General features: G+C 39.1%; 1 protein-coding gene across 3 annotated transcripts in view; it reads right to left on the bottom strand.

Moving 5' to 3' along the window:
* The window catches only part of LOC115240784 (frizzled-2), an 87487-nt gene that overhangs the window by 7070 nt on the left and 63149 nt on the right, over nt 1-17268 (bottom strand). The window contains exon 1 of one of the 3 annotated variants that reach the window (XM_029816140.1): nt 17016-17262. The exons of the other annotated variants lie outside the window; for them this stretch is intronic. The gene's annotated coding sequence lies outside the window, so the exon portion shown is untranslated. Of the gene's footprint in view, nt 1-17015; nt 17263-17268 lie in introns of those variants that run through there. 3 annotated transcript variants of the gene reach the window in all.

Below are 17268 nucleotides of genomic sequence, written 5' to 3' on the forward strand. Positions count from 1 at the left end.
CCTACACGATGATATCGAGATACACGCGACGCGCATATCATTTGTCCAAGATAAAGTTCTGCCTGCATGTAATCGTCGACGCTAATGCTTGTCGGGGCGGATCTTGATATAACTATTTCCTGTCTCGAGTTTCCTTTCTGTACCGTCTGTTCGATGTGAAACCGGAGGTGTAGCAATCTTTTTCTCGCGAGCGAGCACGCGCTCTATACTCATCACGTTCTCAGCAATCATCGCGTTTAATACAGCGAGCAGTAGGTAGGTAATGCGAAAATACGCTTCTTTCGCGCGAACAACATTGTCGTATCCTGTTTTATTGTGATGCGCGAGTCGACCGGAAGTCAATGGACTCGAAGTCGATCCATTTTTGTTCGTGCGATTGCTTTATATTATTAATATAATTTTTTTTAAATTGCTAAAATATTGATTAAAATATATATCACAAGCGCCTGATATTTTGTTTTTCTATAAAAAATTCCATATTTCATATATACAAAAAAGTTTTTCCTTTTCTATTTGAAACTTCTCGAAATTAAAATTTTGAATAAATGTGGAAGAGAAATTAAATTATATATGTATCAAATAATTTACAAGTGAAAATTATAATCAGGTCAATCATATCTTTAGCGCACGTTATCGCCATGTTTATGTAAAGTGTACAAAGCCTCCCATAATAATATTACAACGTCCTGCGTGGAGAATCCCAATTTCATATACACAGGCCTCATAATAATCTCCTGCGGGGTCTCGTAAGCGAGATTGTCATGTCGGGATACCTTTTATCTCCCTATAAAACGATGTAAAGGCGCGCGCGTTCGCACACACCTTGCGGTCGCGAATAAAGCGTATGTAGGTGCTATATCGCGAGGTTGTGTGGCCGGAGAAGCGAGACGGTAAGCGCAATACCTTTTGTTCCAGCGCGCGCTTATACAAGGCTGCGCACACCTTACTACTCGCGAGTAAACTGCGGCCGAGAAGGATCACCGATCTCGTCACGCCCCTTTCTCCAACGTTCTTCCATCCCCCCTCGCCACCCCGTCGCCGCTCGCACCTTCTTCCCATGTGTACGCGCGCTAATTAATCAGGGAATGAATTATGGATTCATGCGCTCGCCTAATTGGATCCGTCGTCCCATGGAGGCGCGAAGCGCTCAGTCTCAGAAAGAGCTCCCGCGATTCGCCTTGGCTCGCGCTTTGGAGAAAGAAAAAGGAGAGAGAGAGAGAGAGAGAGGGAGAGGGAGGGAACATATTCTCGCGGTAGTACTTCTGACTGCATCGCGTGTTGCTATCGACATATCTCTGCCATCGAGACGAGTTTATCGATGTATCGCGTGTTGCCCGAAACTTTGCACTGATTGCGAGTAGCATCCGCCCCATAATGAGTCCGTTGTTAGCGAGTTATCGCCGCGATCGTTGGAGCGTTTTGTTTATTTCGCGGATGAAGGATGAGAAAAGAAAATTTCGTTTCAAAAAGATTATTAATGAGATTTTTTTTTTTTCAAACGCTGCTTCGCTGATGGCGGAATTCGGCCATCGCCCTGATCAAAATTAATTTTGTCAAAGCGAAAATCGCGAGCCGTAAAGTCAAGCGAAGCGATCTAGATTCTTTGAACGGCCTACGCGATCGTTTGATCAGTTCTAAGAATACCGGACACAAAGGTGGAAGTCGGTCACCGCTTTCGAATATATCTCACCTTTCGTTGAAACGGCAACGATGCGAAAAAACAGTTAGTCGCGTCTCACGCTCGTACCGTCCCTGGAACGTTTGATGGAAACATTGATAAGGTATATACTCGCTCCGTCGTGTTTCTGACGATGATAGAAAAGCTCGCTCGCGGCTAACAGGGAGGAGATGGCAGAAGGCAGAGACAACCTGCAAAAGGAGATGGAGGGCAAACCATGGAAGATGAACGAGTCGTTGCCACGTTCGCTATTTACTTTTCACATGCGACGGGCAGCATTAGCAGCGACCATCCAGGCGCGTCTCGACGCTACGGAGAAGCCAGCTGGAACCGGCCGAGTAGTTTTTCCCGGAGAAAGAGAGAGATTCTCGTTCTCTCGCCGACGATGAGCGCGAGCGAGACGGGAATTTAAAACCGTAAATCATCGTCCTTACAGGCCGCGCGGATGACGGTGCGTGCGGGGAAGCGAGAAAGTAAAGAGATGCTAGGAGAAAAAAGGACGAGAGATCGGGAGAGAGATAAATGGGCAAACAGGTAGGCTGGAAATGCGTCGAGATGTGGAGGGGATTTAGAGAAAAAGAGAGAGAGAGAGAGAGAGATGCTCGTTATGCGGCTGCTCTCGGTTTCTAAAACTCGTATCCGGGATGATCTGTCGCTTATCTGACATTTCGACCCCGATCGAAGTGTCCCACCGAATCTATCGGATGATTATGCAAACTGTTCGACGAATGCGAGGTTAACTTGCGTTTCGACCTTCGATTATATGCATGAGATAGCACGATGATTCCACAATTTTTTGTTTTAGTAACACTTTGATGTTTCTATGTGAAATTTTAATTTACATGATCAAATCTTTTTAATTCTAGATATATAATATTTATCGTTTTTTTTTTCTCTATGTAATTTTTCTAATTGTAGATCTTTAATATTTTAAATGTTACAGCGATTTTTCTCATATTGAAGCGATGAATATCTTTATAACTACTGACGTCTTGACACAACGATATTTTCCAGAGCAAGAAATTTTTCAGGATGCCGGGAATACGTAGGATGTATTTGGCAATGCGTTCGGCGAAAGGTAGATTCCGCAGTTGGCCCTTAATTAAGATCGCAGCAAAGCCCGATTTATAGCAATGGTCCTTTATCCGCATTTTTAACGCAACGAGCGCGATAAGCGACCGGCTTGGTCCGACGTTTACAAGCATCTTGCAAGTAGTCTCGCGCCGTTTAATTATTTGTAAGAATTTTAAGCAGCGTGTCGTAAGTCTCCGTGTTGGTTTAAGAAAATCCGAAGGAAATACAAAAGAGGAAAAACTGCAACGTAGCCGTATTATCCTCCAAGGAAAATGTAATCTCGGTCGGAGATTCAAGCTTGTATCTGCATTTTCAGAATTAAATGTTGCTATTCATCTTTGAGTTATCTGATGTGAAGATCGCATTTAATTTTATCACGGACTAAGAGAAAGGACGATAAATTTCTTGTAATTTTTTTTTTGTTGCAAATGTTGCATTATATATGCACTTCGTCTTTATGCTTAGTATTTTATAAATTATAGAGAAGAGAGACATATCTTCGGACTTTGATTTCATTATCATCACTTTTCATCTGCGATCTACGATAATTTAATATCGCAAATTTAATATCTCAAAAATATGTAGGCTTATATTATTATTGCTATTAAATTTGATCCTTTGTCTTTTAGTATTATAATAATAAAAATTCCAATCTGATTTGTGTTTTAATTTTTTTATATTGCTTTAATAATGATTTCTTTTTACCGATATTCTAGATCAACTTGCCTACATTGGCGTATGTTGTATACGCAGTATGTGTACCGGTTCTAATCGATGTCACCTCGTTTTGCCGTGCTGATTATTTTCCGCGCCTTAGAAACCCACGGCACTGCATCGTCGCGAGAGTGAATGCCAGTGCAAGCGCGTGGGAAGCGCTTTCCACGAGACAAATTAACGACATTATCGCATCGGCTATCTGCGGAATTTGCGCGCGTCGCGATGATAATCGGACCGTTGCGGCAATTTTACAAGCTCGAAGAAAGATGATTTTCGCGCTAGTTTGCGTACCGGAATTGGCTAATATACGAGATCCAAAGTAATTTTCGCAGAAAACATTGTCAATGCTTGCGTACCATCATGTCACATTCGTTAAATTCTAAGAACAACAGAAGGATATAAATATTTTTACTACACATATATGTTACTTTTATAAGTACAAAAATATAGTTTCAGCATAAAAAATATATACTATCGCAATTAAATTGATAATTCATATAATAACTAATTATGTATAAAAATTGAATTGTAACAAGGAATAACAATAATTATCAAAATAATTATACAATGCCAAGTGAAGATAGTCGAACGATAAGATTGACTTATTATGTGATAATAATAATGAAAACAACTACAAAGATAAAATGATAGCAAAATATCGAGTGTAATATCGAGAGTAAGTTGTTGCGAATATTACAATTTCCTTGCAATCACGATTCTATAATTAAATTAAACTGTCATGTTTATCTTGACTTTGCGTCAATATTGCGGAGAATATATAGGAAGGTCAACAAAGTTATCGGTTTGCTCGTTCCAGAGCGCTTGCAATTTCCCTTTGAATCTTATAAAATCAATTTTCTGATGACTTTTGATTATTATTTATACGCATTTACAAACATTCGAATAAAAAAATGTTAAAATTTCATGTTAAGGATATTTTTTCAATTATGCATTAATTCAAATAACCAGGAAATCAAAGCGAATCAACGCCGTTAATTAAATGATTAGAAATTTCTAAACTGTTTAATCAGAACTTTACATCTTTTTTTCGAGTTTGAATTTCAAATTAAAAATACTATAAGTTAATATTAATATATGTATATTAATATTAAATTAAGTTAATATGAAAAAATCAAGTATTAGTGTCAGAAATATTTATATTCCTGTCGTGTTATCACATATTTAGCGTCAAATGTGATATCATCTCGTTTCGAAGTTAATTTACTTAATAACGAAGCTCGTATACGACGTGAACGTGAGATGAGAATCTAACAGGCGTGTTTAGCGATAAGTATGCGAGTGGAATGCCGGCCAAAGTATAGTAAGAATTTCATCGTCGACGTTACGGAGAGATCGCAGCTGGCTCCCGCACGGTCGACGCCAATGCAAATCGCTACCGATGCATCACGGAGCTGTCAACCGTTCGTTGTGTTCGCGATAAAGTTTCCCGCTCGTCGTCCGCTGCAACGGACCCGGGGAGAAACAGGCCGAGCACGACCGATACGCAAACGCCTGTGCGTCGTCCCTACTTAACGTGCCCAACGTAAAACGAATCCAACACGTTTACACGGATTATCTGCGGAGCGATGAGATAAAGCGCATAACACGACGTCGACGGACGATAATATTTTCGAATGTTCTTCATCGGATATTATTTTGACTGAAAGCTCAATTGAAACCACTGTGGAAAAATCCTTCAGAAGAACCTAATTGCAGAAATAGGATTAAGAGGCTATTTTATTTATGATTTATTGTTAAAATATGAGTGGCGAAAATTTATCCATACTTTGCACCGGTGACAAGATGTATGAATATTAATCTTTATAGTATATATACGAATCCGAAAGATGTAAATCAATTTTAAGACTAAAATTTATTGACGATTTTAATAGATAAAACACATAAATGCATTAAAAGTATTAAATTTGCAGTTTTTATGTGCAGTTTCATCTCATCAAGATTAAAAATTCTTATACATTATTGATGATCACCAAATCGAAATATTGCGTTATTTTATGTACATTGACAAGCTCGTACGCATTAATCTGCGGATTTCTGGAACAAGAGTTCTCGCACCTGCAAAGGATGCATAGGGCGGTGTCGTCTAAAAACGATTTGCTCGGACGAGACAGGCGACTTCGTCATTATTTTGCGTTTCCTTTAAGGAAACGGTGGCTTTTTCGCAGGAACGAGGCGAAAAGGAAAGAAACCGTCGCCGCGGCGGCGTTTCTCTGGACCCGCACACATATATATATATGATGGAAAAAAAAAATATATATATATATGCACGGTCGCGAACGCGACCGGAATTATTTGTACCGCGTAGAAATCTTATTTCGGTCGTAATCGCAGACTCTCGCCACCGAGAATTAATTAATCGCAGATAAAACGAGACCCGCCGCCGCGATCAAACGCGTGCGATCAACCAACATGGAACACGGCAAAGCTAGCTTTCTACTCTGCCGCTTCTTGTTCCGCAGCTTCCACAAGGAAACTAATCAAGACTCAGTTACGTTGCGCGCTTTCACGCAGAGCATGAATCAGTTTTGTTGCATGATAAATATGATTCAAATCATCTGATTGTGAGACGAACTTGAAATTCGGTCGAAAATCCGAAATCTTTCATCAATGTATTTTATCTTAACGAGAGAAGTATTCAACTCTAATAAATTTATAGCGTGATTTATGGATACTTTATTTAGCGCATCTAGAACGTAAAATAAATGTTTAAATCGCATTGCATGTATTGCTAAAAATTGATTTTGATTTTAAAATACCGAGTTTTGTTTCAGAGATACAACATTTTCTTCTTGTATTCCAAAGTATATTTAATAATATTATTAAATATATAGAACATTTCATTCATCCCAAACCTATCCATCTTTTCCCGGCGGAAAAAATGTTATTTATAAAGAGGTATACCAGAAGAACGTACGCCTGATTAAACTCACGGTAAGAAAGAAAAAAAAAAGACTCGAGACGACAAGAAATCTTATGGCGCAACCACGACGATGTTCCACGTCGTCGGCACTCGGTCGATAGTCACACCACCATCAGCGTAGCGTAACCACCACCTCCATCACCGGCATTACCACCACCGACGAGCCACCCACCCTCTACCGTAGGGTTCACCCTTGAAAGAGCTTTCCAAGGGTGGTGCTGCTATCGACCCAACCTTGCCTCCCGCGAGAGTTGTATGCTAAAATTTCAGAATCAACGCAGCCAGCACACGGGAGTAACGTAAACTATAGTTATTGAAAAATACGTATATATATATATGTATGTGTACTCTATACTAAAACGACAGAGAGTACGCCACTCGAAAGCTTTCCGACATTTCGTAAATGATTATTACGAAGAAGATATGCATTATGCCAAGAAAATTTTGTATCTCTGAGATAAAATTCGCAATTTTAATATCAAAATCAATATTTAGTATTTTCTGCAACACGATTAAATAGAATATAATAATTTCGTTCTAAATGCGCTATAAAAATTCATAAAACTTACTTGCAATTTATAAATTGAATTAATGATAAATTTCATTCATCACTGAACTTGTATAAGCTTTACACTTGTAACGCTCATTATATAAGAAAAATTTTTTCGCTGAAACATTTTAAAGAAATATTTTTTTTAAATTTTCAGTAAAGTGTTTCTCAAAGCTACAATTTCGTAAATTAGCTTGCAGCGATTGCACGAACACTTCGTTACGATATATTATGCGGCTTAAAGTATAGGTTGATGATAAAACGGTGAACAAAATCTCGCGCGACAAAATTGTGTCGGCTCCTGAATTATGCGTCTCGACGAAATGATAAGTTATGATTTCGCGGCACGCGATCAAACTAGTCCGTAATCTTTTCCCTGTTGTTCCAATTATTATATACAATATATGCGCACAAAATTTAAAAACAATTAGGCATATTCTTTAAATTACACACGCGTACACACATGTGTACGGTTACTTTTTTTATATTTTATTTATATCTGTCGCAACGTCCAATAGACGTGATTTTATTCTATTTTTATAAGTGTATATTGTTGCTTTTATTCTACTTTTATAAGTGTATAAGTGTGTATTATTGTTGCTATTGTGCATTGGTAATATATTTTATTTTCTTTATCTCTCTTTTTATATATATATAGCCTATTCTTATGTCTTTCGACCCTCTCGCGTCTGCATACTGTTTCCTGTCTCGCTCAGAGTAAATCAGACAGCCTGCAGCGCGAGAGACGACACTTCGTTTCTTTATTCGCAAAGCGCGCTGCTTCATGGAGTGGAGGAACCCGCAGATTCCCGGCCGAAGAATCACAATCGGGGATCTCGCGGCGATCCACGGGGGTCCCCTGACCTCCCGAGGAGGGATCTCCGCGTTTCGATGCAGATTCCTGCGGTAGTCTGGCGAGGAGATGGAGGTGGAGGCGGATGGAGGAAGAGATAGAGGCGACCGACACGGACAAACGAAAGGGCGAGGGGGAAGATGAAAAGAAGACGAAGAGACTAACTGCCCTTCTCCTTTCGGGTGTTAACTCGCGCGATTTAAACGCAGAGAAGGCGGCCAGTATTTTTTCCTCTCTCCATTATTTTCGGCCGTTAAGATACATTTGCGATTCCGAGGAAACGCGCGGCCTACGCGTTAGCGAAATGCGCGAATTATGCGCCATTGCGTAATTACACTGAGATGCGGTGATCCGTCTTTCTCTCGCGTAGGAAACGCGGAGGTGGCGCATCGTGGGTATCGCGACAGCGGGGGCGGGCGCCACGGGGCTGATTGCACCTACGCGGGATGCTGTTAATCTAGATTAACTTAATTTAAATTCAAGTCTCTCATGCTTCTCTGGAAATATTCATACACTCAAAAAAGTGGTTTTGCAACTTATCAGCAAGACATTTTTTTGAGTGTATATTTAGCAATCGCATATTTTTTCTTGATATAAGCGTAGAATTTATGTTATGAGTACCTAATGATGCAAGTAATCAATGTATATGGAACACTATGTGAATCTATTTAAAAGTTGTGTAATATATATTTAATATATACTTAATTAATTATGCGTCGTTAAATTTATCAAATATCACACCCGTCGATCGAAAAATAATTAAATATAATAAAAAATAATATGCTATACACTTATACGCGTTGAAAAGGATATGCGGTAAGCAGGAAAGGTTCCGATTTCCTCACCTACGCAAATATTTTATAGACAGGATGTGAGAAAAAAGATTTAACGATTGCATAGTCATTAACGTATTTGCGTTCTCGATTTGGTGAATTCGGAGCGATTCTGGATGTGAGTTTTTCCGCATATTACAACTAACACTGTAATCCAGAGACGCATGGCGAATCGTTAACTAAGAGTTAGCTCAACCGGATTGTTGTCGGTGCGCAACCGGTTCGCGGTGATGAACGAAGGTGTTTTGCGTGCGCTTCCCTCGACATTGTCTCGCTTAATTCACTGGCGCTCTTTGTAAGGTAAATAAAGCCCGCGGGCTGCCTCTCGAATCCGCGATAAATCCTTCTTAATGGCGTATTCTTCCGGTCAGTGCGACGAGGCGTGCGAGATATCGTGTTTCTTTTTAGGCGCGCCGAAAAAAACCTACACCTCCTCGTGAAGCGATTCTCCATCTCTCGCCTCCGGTTTAAATGAAATGAGAAGAATCGCGAACGCGGCAACAATTCGACCGCTAACGACGACACGAGACGATTTAACCGACGACGTAATTGTTATGCGAAAACCGCATTAGAACGGAGAGTAACGGCAGTAAAGCGACAAAAAAAAAGCGTCGTTGTCGCTATATGTGACTCGTTTCCGCATGGCAATTACCGGAAAATAGTACACCTAATATAGATATATGTAGAACCGGTTCGTGTCTACGGAAATACAATTATTAAAATCGTAGCACATATTAAATAAACAGTCAATGTATTATTGCTACATACCGTTTTTCCTAATTTTGTCCGTCTCTTTATATTTTGTCGTTAATTGTTAATAATTTTGAAATAAAAAAAGAACTTTAATTGTGTTATTTCATTATACATGAAAAATATTGTAAAGAAAAATGTTTTATTCTCATGAATTTTAGCAGAACAAAGAGCACAGCCATGATATGGTAGACTATACAAAATTTGTGTAATTTTGTAAATTAACGTAAAATATAATAAGAGAATAATGAAAATTTTTATATCTATCTTTTCATTAAATTAGATTAAATATTATAACATGAATTAAAAATAAAATTATTACATTTTTAAAAAAGAAGAAACACAAAAATTCATAAAAATTAGAAAAAAGATAAAACAAAATAGACACATGTATAATGAAATAATATAGTATCATATTTTCAGTCTACTCTAAACAATAGCTCCTAGGAGTGAATATCGTTCTGTACTATATACGAATGATTACTATATTCCATATCACAATGAGCAGTTTATCGCGAAGATTCGATCCTATAGTCTTCACCGTAGCCTGTAGTTAGTGAATAACTAATGTTGCAGCGTGGATGCATTCGCACGCACGAGTGAACACACGCACACACGCACGTACGCACACGCGTATTCTGGTTTCACCTGCCTCGACGCAGGGAGGAACGCAAGACAAAGGGAGGGTGTCGCTTTCGCTCCTTCTCGTTTCTCTGTTTACACCGTGACGAACTGCCGTAGAACGAGTGGTTCGGAAGTGGGCTCGGCGCGCGAATTTCCTCGTAAAACGTTCTGTCGGCGAGAGAAACAGCAGCAGCAACAGCGGAGGGAAGGAGGTGAAAAAATCCGGTGGCGCGAGATACGCTCGTTGAGCTTTTCCGCGAAACAACAGGAACGGAAATACCGTGGCGGACGCCCGTATAATGGTCGAAAATAATTACGTTTAACCTCCGCGCTCGTCGGAAAAACTCGCGTCCGCTGCGCGAAAATTACGACGTCGTGAAAAATGTCGGCTGGAAGAAAAATGTTACAGAATAGATGTTACATCTTCACTCACGACTTCACGCGCGTTGATAGTAGATTTTTACGTCGTTAGATTTTTCGTTGTTGATATTTAGGGGAATGTTACTGATGCTGCAGTCGCGACATATTTTTTTCTCCCTTCCTTTTGTAACGAGATGAATGTCGCGTGCAAACTTTGCGACGAGTAAAAAGATGTCGTAAAAAAAAAAAAAAACGGGATTAAAAATGTTAACAGCTTGTAGAAACATACGGCTGACGAATCATAGGTTTTCAAATATTGGATTTGATAGACGATATCTCTTGTTATCGTTACTCCGATCTCTTATCGATAAATCCACGTTATCGTCGAGTCTGTAGCACGCGAATTTTATAAGTATTTCCAACAAACATATATTTTATATATATCGTGTATATATCTATTAAATACGGAAAATTTTATATACTCTGGTTCACTAACATGAGTCATATTACAAATGCGTGAGTTATTTCATCATGCGAGAATAATGCAATGTCGGAATGACGAATTAATAATCTCGCCACAGAAGATATGCGTATATTATAATGCCACGCAATTAGCTTTCGTACTATCTTTCACTAGTAATTTGTCTAATAAATGAAATTTGTTTAATAGAAATACTAATTTTTATATTTAACTTTATTATTCATCTATTTTATTCGGTTTAAAGATTCATATATAATTAATACATGTAAATGCTGAATGCAATTAAAATATTAAAAATTTTATGTGCTTTTATATTACAATCTAAAATTTCATGATAAATAAATTTATTATGAACCATTATCTTTTGCATACAGACTTTGACGAGTTATCTCGTCACTTCGATAAGTTATCAAACAATCAGAGACGAGAAATAATGGAATCCAATATTGCTCCCGTGGAGATAGAACTTCATCCGATGTCCCATCTCATTCGCAAATAATACAGAACAAATAATAATAACTATCTTCGAGATTGCAAATACGACGATGACGCACTCTTTTCTACAAATCCAATACTTCTCATATATATTGCTCGATCGCGACATAAAGAGCCGTAAACTTTAACGAGCATTCGAGTAAAAAAGAAAAAAAAAAAAAAAAGACGGCGCAACCGGCAACCCAGGCAGGTTTAAGAACTCTTCCGCACTCCTTTCTTCAACCTCGGCAAACATTTTCTTTCTTTCATTAATCCCTCTTCTTTTCATACGGCTCCCAAATCGCCTTCGCTATTCACGGAATCTTTTAGACGAGGGCCTCGAAAAGTCACTGTAGCCTCGTCGAATCCATTTGCAAAACAGTCGGACACGTCCTTTACGTAGCGGGGGCCGAGTGTCGAGTGTGCCAAAGTACACTTTTGACAAAGCGGACTAAGCAAAGCGGGTGAAAATGTATTTTCTCGCCCGCCATCTCGATAGGTTCGTGTGTGTCTCTCGTGAAACGTGCATCATGTGTTTTTTTCGAGAGGTGTCTCACTCACCAAAAATGTGTACATGTATTGCAAATTACTGGAAATTATCCAAGTAATTCCATGTAATTCCATGTCCGGATAAATTTACATTCGAGTTCAACTGTAGAAGACGTACTTTCAAATGAAAGATCATTATTCTGAGTTTTTTTCTTTTGTTTATTGGCTCTTAAGTTGGCACTTCTTTTATTTCGTTTTTTTTTTTTTATTTTAAATGACATTTATCTGGATATCCCTCTTATTCGTAATAATCTATCTGTAGATAGTCGGCCGCATTTTGTATAAAAAAATCAACGTAGTGTCGATTTCCTTTCCAACAATACTTTAATTTATTTATTTTTAATTTATTTTATTTTAATTTATTTTATTAAATTTAGAAAATTATCTTTTTGCGGTTGTTATCTATTTATCTAAAATATTAATAAATAATCATAAATTTGACTCTCAGAGAATTATTCACGCGTATCTAAAAGATGTTCTAAAGACGTTATAACGATATCATTTTTACTTTTTAAGACGTTTTAATCTTGTCTGGATTATTATTGTTTTGTGCTATAGAACTTAGAAATCAATGAGAAGTAAAGCGGCTTAATACGAATACGACGTAATACAAAGTAACGTGTAAGTAATTCCAGAAAAAATGTATATGTATTGCGACAGTGAGACACCCCTCGGTTTTTTTCCTTCGATCGTGCCGTTGAATACGTAAACTGAAGAACAAAGTAAACGCATGTTTAGAGATAAGAATATGTTAATTTTTGAATGTATTAAGCTACATATGTTACTGAAATAAAACTCTCTAATAAATATTTCAGGAGAAATAAAAAAATGGATCCATAAAAAAATTTTTTACATGAAAGAAAAAAGATAAATCTTGATATACATTTCGCTTGAAAAGTTGAAATACTTAATGGTTAAGTAAAGAGAACATTCAATCTCAACAATTAGCCGAGAATTACAGGAATAAATACCAGAACCACAACAGCAAACCCTCGATCGTGTTAATGATTTATGATCTCTTCCAGCGGGAGTGCAGGTCTATAAAATCGCTCTATGTGGCTTAGTTCGTTGTCGCCCCAAAGCCAGCCAGCCTCCCCCCCCCCCCCCCCATCGCGGTGCAGGGCGAATTGTATCGTTTTCCGATGTGTGTTACACGCTCGGTACGCTCGACCCGGTTTTATCCGAAGCCGGCGCGTTCGCGACATAATTCACCTTCTCGCCGGCATTCGGAACGAGTCAATTATAGCGTGTTCTAATTGCGCCTGCGACGTAGCAGCCTCGCCCGAGAGAGTTGTAAAAGGATCCAGACGGACTCTGAAATATCCAAAAGGGTCGCAACGAAAGAGAGAAGGGGAGAAAGGAGAAGATCGCCCGCTCATAGACGTCTCCCACCTGCACGGGACGATATATCACTTTAAACCAGAGAACTCTCGGTCTTTTTATTACCTCACTAGGCAACGATCGCGGCGCACGACCAAAACAAGCCGGCAGTATAATTATTACTGTCCTTAAATATCTCTGCTCGCGAGTATTTTCGAGAAGGAACGACAAAGAAAGAGAGAAAGCTCTCAATTTAACAAAAATTAATTAAGGACAACTTGAGCAAAGATAATAAGATTGTTTGAATTAATCCGCATAAAATATAATAAAATCAATCATAATTTACTGACGTAATATGGGAGGGTTTCGACACTTGTGTCACTTTAATCACAAAATAATTTCATTTTAATTTGATCTATATCCATTTTTTCTTTTTATTATTTAATACTTCGTGGCTGAAGAGATAAGTGAATATCGAAACATCTGACGTTATGTCAATAAATTGTAATTGATTCAAAGAATCTCTCTAGTTTATTTATTTTTCATTTTATAATCTTTAATATAGAATGTTAAATATATATATATTTAACATCCGACGTTATGTCAATAAATTATGATTGATTCAAAGAAGCTCTCTAGTTTATATATTTCTCATTTTATAATCTTTAATATAGAATGTTAAATATATATATGTTTCAGTATTATTGTACGGTACCTATTATATTTTTCGTACTGTTGCTACATTGTTTCAGGCTTTTGTCCGCGCGGCCAAACATTATACGTGTAAGTCGAGTGAGCTCCGCGATTCCAAGTTCATTCCGAAACTGCACGACTCCGGTGGCGAGGGTTAAACTCGCGACTTCGCGTAACGAAACTGTTGAGAGTCACGCGAGCTCCGAAGACGATAAGATAAACATCTCGCTCCAACAACGATCGAAGAGATTGTCCCTAAATGCGGGTAAGGATTTTCCGTTACGGCCAATGTGAAATTCCATGGAGGGTTTTGTCGAAATTCCATCGAGTTTTTTTTTTTTTTTTTTTTTTTTATGACAGTATAAGTAACGATCCTGCGATACGGTCTCGAAATATCGAAGATACCGTGCTTCAATATTCCGATACTTTAGGGATGTCCTGATATTTTGAAAGTATAATGTACCTTCCAATATCGTATAAGAGAACCTCAGTATCAAATATGTATTATTACGATACATTATACAGGAATGACCATCTTTTCTTTCTCTTCCAAGTAAAATGGAAGTTATATATATATATTATTATATGTATATTGCAAATCATCTTCAAGTATCTCTTAATTCAATTTTATATTAATAGAATACAATATATCGTTTCAATTACTCATTTTAAAATTGTTAAGAGACATCGATATCTTTCTTTCGCATTAATATTCCCTTTTGACACTCGTATATCGGTGTTTTATCTTGGTGTACTTATATAAGACCGGCGTAACGAAATTAACAGCGTCGACGACGGCTACGCGGCATAAGATTTGCGATGCAAATATGTACAATATGTCCGCGGCGAACGTAATTAGGCGTTACGAGGCTGTTGCAACGGCGGGCTCTTTTGCGGGGCTCCCTACGACGAACATTCCCGGACTACAAAGCAAAGCGGGCGTCATTCTTATCGTCGCTCGTAAATATCCGATCCATCCGCCGAGGAAAATTAAGGCGCGATAAAGCGGGTATTTAGCGCCGAATCCAAACGATAGCGAACGAGCGCGAGAACGCAAATAATCGCGAGCGCGGAAAATAGCCCGTGTGTGTGTATGTGTGTGTGTACGCGACGCAAATTTAACGAGAAGGCCGATATGTACGCCGGAAGCTGCACGCGATAGTCGTTAAAAAGGCTGACAGATAAACGTCGGATGCGCGGTTTTGCAGCGCTTTCTTCTCTCTCTCTCTCTCTCCACGTCGCGTCGGATTACATCTCGCTCGACTCCAAACAAGCGATACATTCTATCGCGCGGGCCGACTTTTTTCCGGTGATTTGCGTCCGCGGCAGCATCGAGCGCGTATATAATACCTGCACCCTCGACGGATTCTCGATTATATTCTCGGGACTGCTTCGGCAAACGCGAACATCGACGCTTTCTCGTCGACGCGAACCCTAAGCCAAGGTCATCCCGACTTCGCATTGTTGTCGCGCATTTATGGTAATACGTTGGTAATGCGCAATCCTACGTTAGCATGATGTCCCATTCGTAGTTCTTACGTGGCCATGGTAAACGAGTAATTGGGATTTCTTTTCAGAAAAATTCACTATCGCGCAAAAATGAATTAGATGTGAATCTTTCACATCTAATGATCGTAACTTAAATTCTGACATGCATTTCTTTAAAAAAAAAGGGAAAAAAGTAAATAAAAAAAAGATTTTCTCTGATATTATAATTTTTTTTAAATTCTTCGAATTATATTCCAAAATTCATATCAGAAAATTGATAAAATTATATTACGTAATAAAATATAATTTATTTATATATCATACTAATATACTAACATATGCTTAATGTAAGCTGAAATGCTTCTAAATCTGTAATTATATCTATCTCAAATTTACTAATCGTATTTAATGTTACTACGTGCGATACATAATGTATACATTTTGCTAATGTAAAGTTCCATGCTGACTCCAAGACAGTAGAAAGCGCAACAACAGATTCGTACAGTCAACTGGGATATTAAGCAAATAAGCATCCACCATCCCGCGGGATAACAATGATTGCACTGTATTAAGCACTCTTGGTGTGTACATATCCGATAAAGCATAACGTCTATTCGCGAATCAGCGTGCATCCTATTTATAAATCTAACGCTTGGAAGCGAGAAATTTTAGTTTAAAAAATTATTTAGTTTATTGAAAATTTTAATTCAACCAAAAAAAAAAAATATATATATATATGTATAAACAATTCGTTTCATATATCTGTTAAATTAATTTGCGGATCGCAGAGAGAAGTCTTATAATAGCTCGAATTTCTATTGGATATTAATGATCGATTTCACCAGCCGCTTTCTCGAAATGGTCTTCGACGCTTATTTAGATGTGATTTATCTAGTATCTAGTTCCATCGATCTCCGTTAGCTTATGATTGCCCGATCGACGCTATTCCGAGCGAAACATTGAAACATCTATGGATCGTCAATTTTTCACGTCACGTTTCGTGATAGCGGTAGATCGTCAACTTTTCACAGTCGTTAAATTCGAGAAAGGTTGTCGAACTCGGTTCCGTTTGGCAAAAGAGAGAAAGAAGAGAGGACTTATATTCAATGGAACATAGATCCTCACGCTCGTCTCTCAACTGTGACGACCTTCCGCCGGCGTGGATTTGCATAGGGAGACGGCGGCGTGTAGTATAGAGCAGAATTGCAATCAAGATCCGTCGTCCGAGCCGAACCCGGAGAAACGACGCTTGCTTTCTCTCTCTTTCTCTCGGTCTCGTATCTCCCTTGGGTCCGCTTGTGCGCGAGGAACAGCGTGCGGCTGGAGGATGAGGATGAGGACGAGGAGTTGGAGGAGGCTTGCGGAATATATGCTACGCGCTCGTGGATGCTCGTTTGCAGCATTCGCAGAGGGCTCCGGACAGAGAGGAACGGGAAAGAGGCAAGGGGGGAAGAGAAAGCCTCGTCGGAACGAGATGCGTCTGGGAGGAAGAGAGAGAGAGAAAGAGCCTCCGAGAAAGGTATGGAGGAGGACGCAAAACAGTTGTACCGCGCGGTGAGGCTGGTCAATGGAAGACCCGAGAGAGGCTATCGCGCGCCAACCCTTCTCGAAAACAAAGCCGGATTCTCACCTTGATTTATCGCGCGGACTCCTGCCGTGCTCCGCTCCGGTTGTCCGTCTGCGGAGAGAGTCGGAAAGTCGCAGCCGCGCCGGCGAAAATTAATCCATTTTTTATATCCCTGGTGTTGTGATAAAAACGGAAACGCGTGATCGACGACGGAGCTCGATTCCGTCAGATGCAACACGACCGGCTCAGTCCCGTCGGATGGAGCACATTCGGTAGACGGCTCTCTTTCTTGCCGCTAAACGACCGGCCAGTGGCG

Source organism: Formica exsecta, unplaced genomic scaffold (genome assembly GCF_003651465.1).
Source record: "Formica exsecta isolate Colony F162 unplaced genomic scaffold, ASM365146v1 scaffold451, whole genome shotgun sequence".
Taxonomy (NCBI): domain Eukaryota; kingdom Metazoa; phylum Arthropoda; class Insecta; order Hymenoptera; family Formicidae; genus Formica; species Formica exsecta.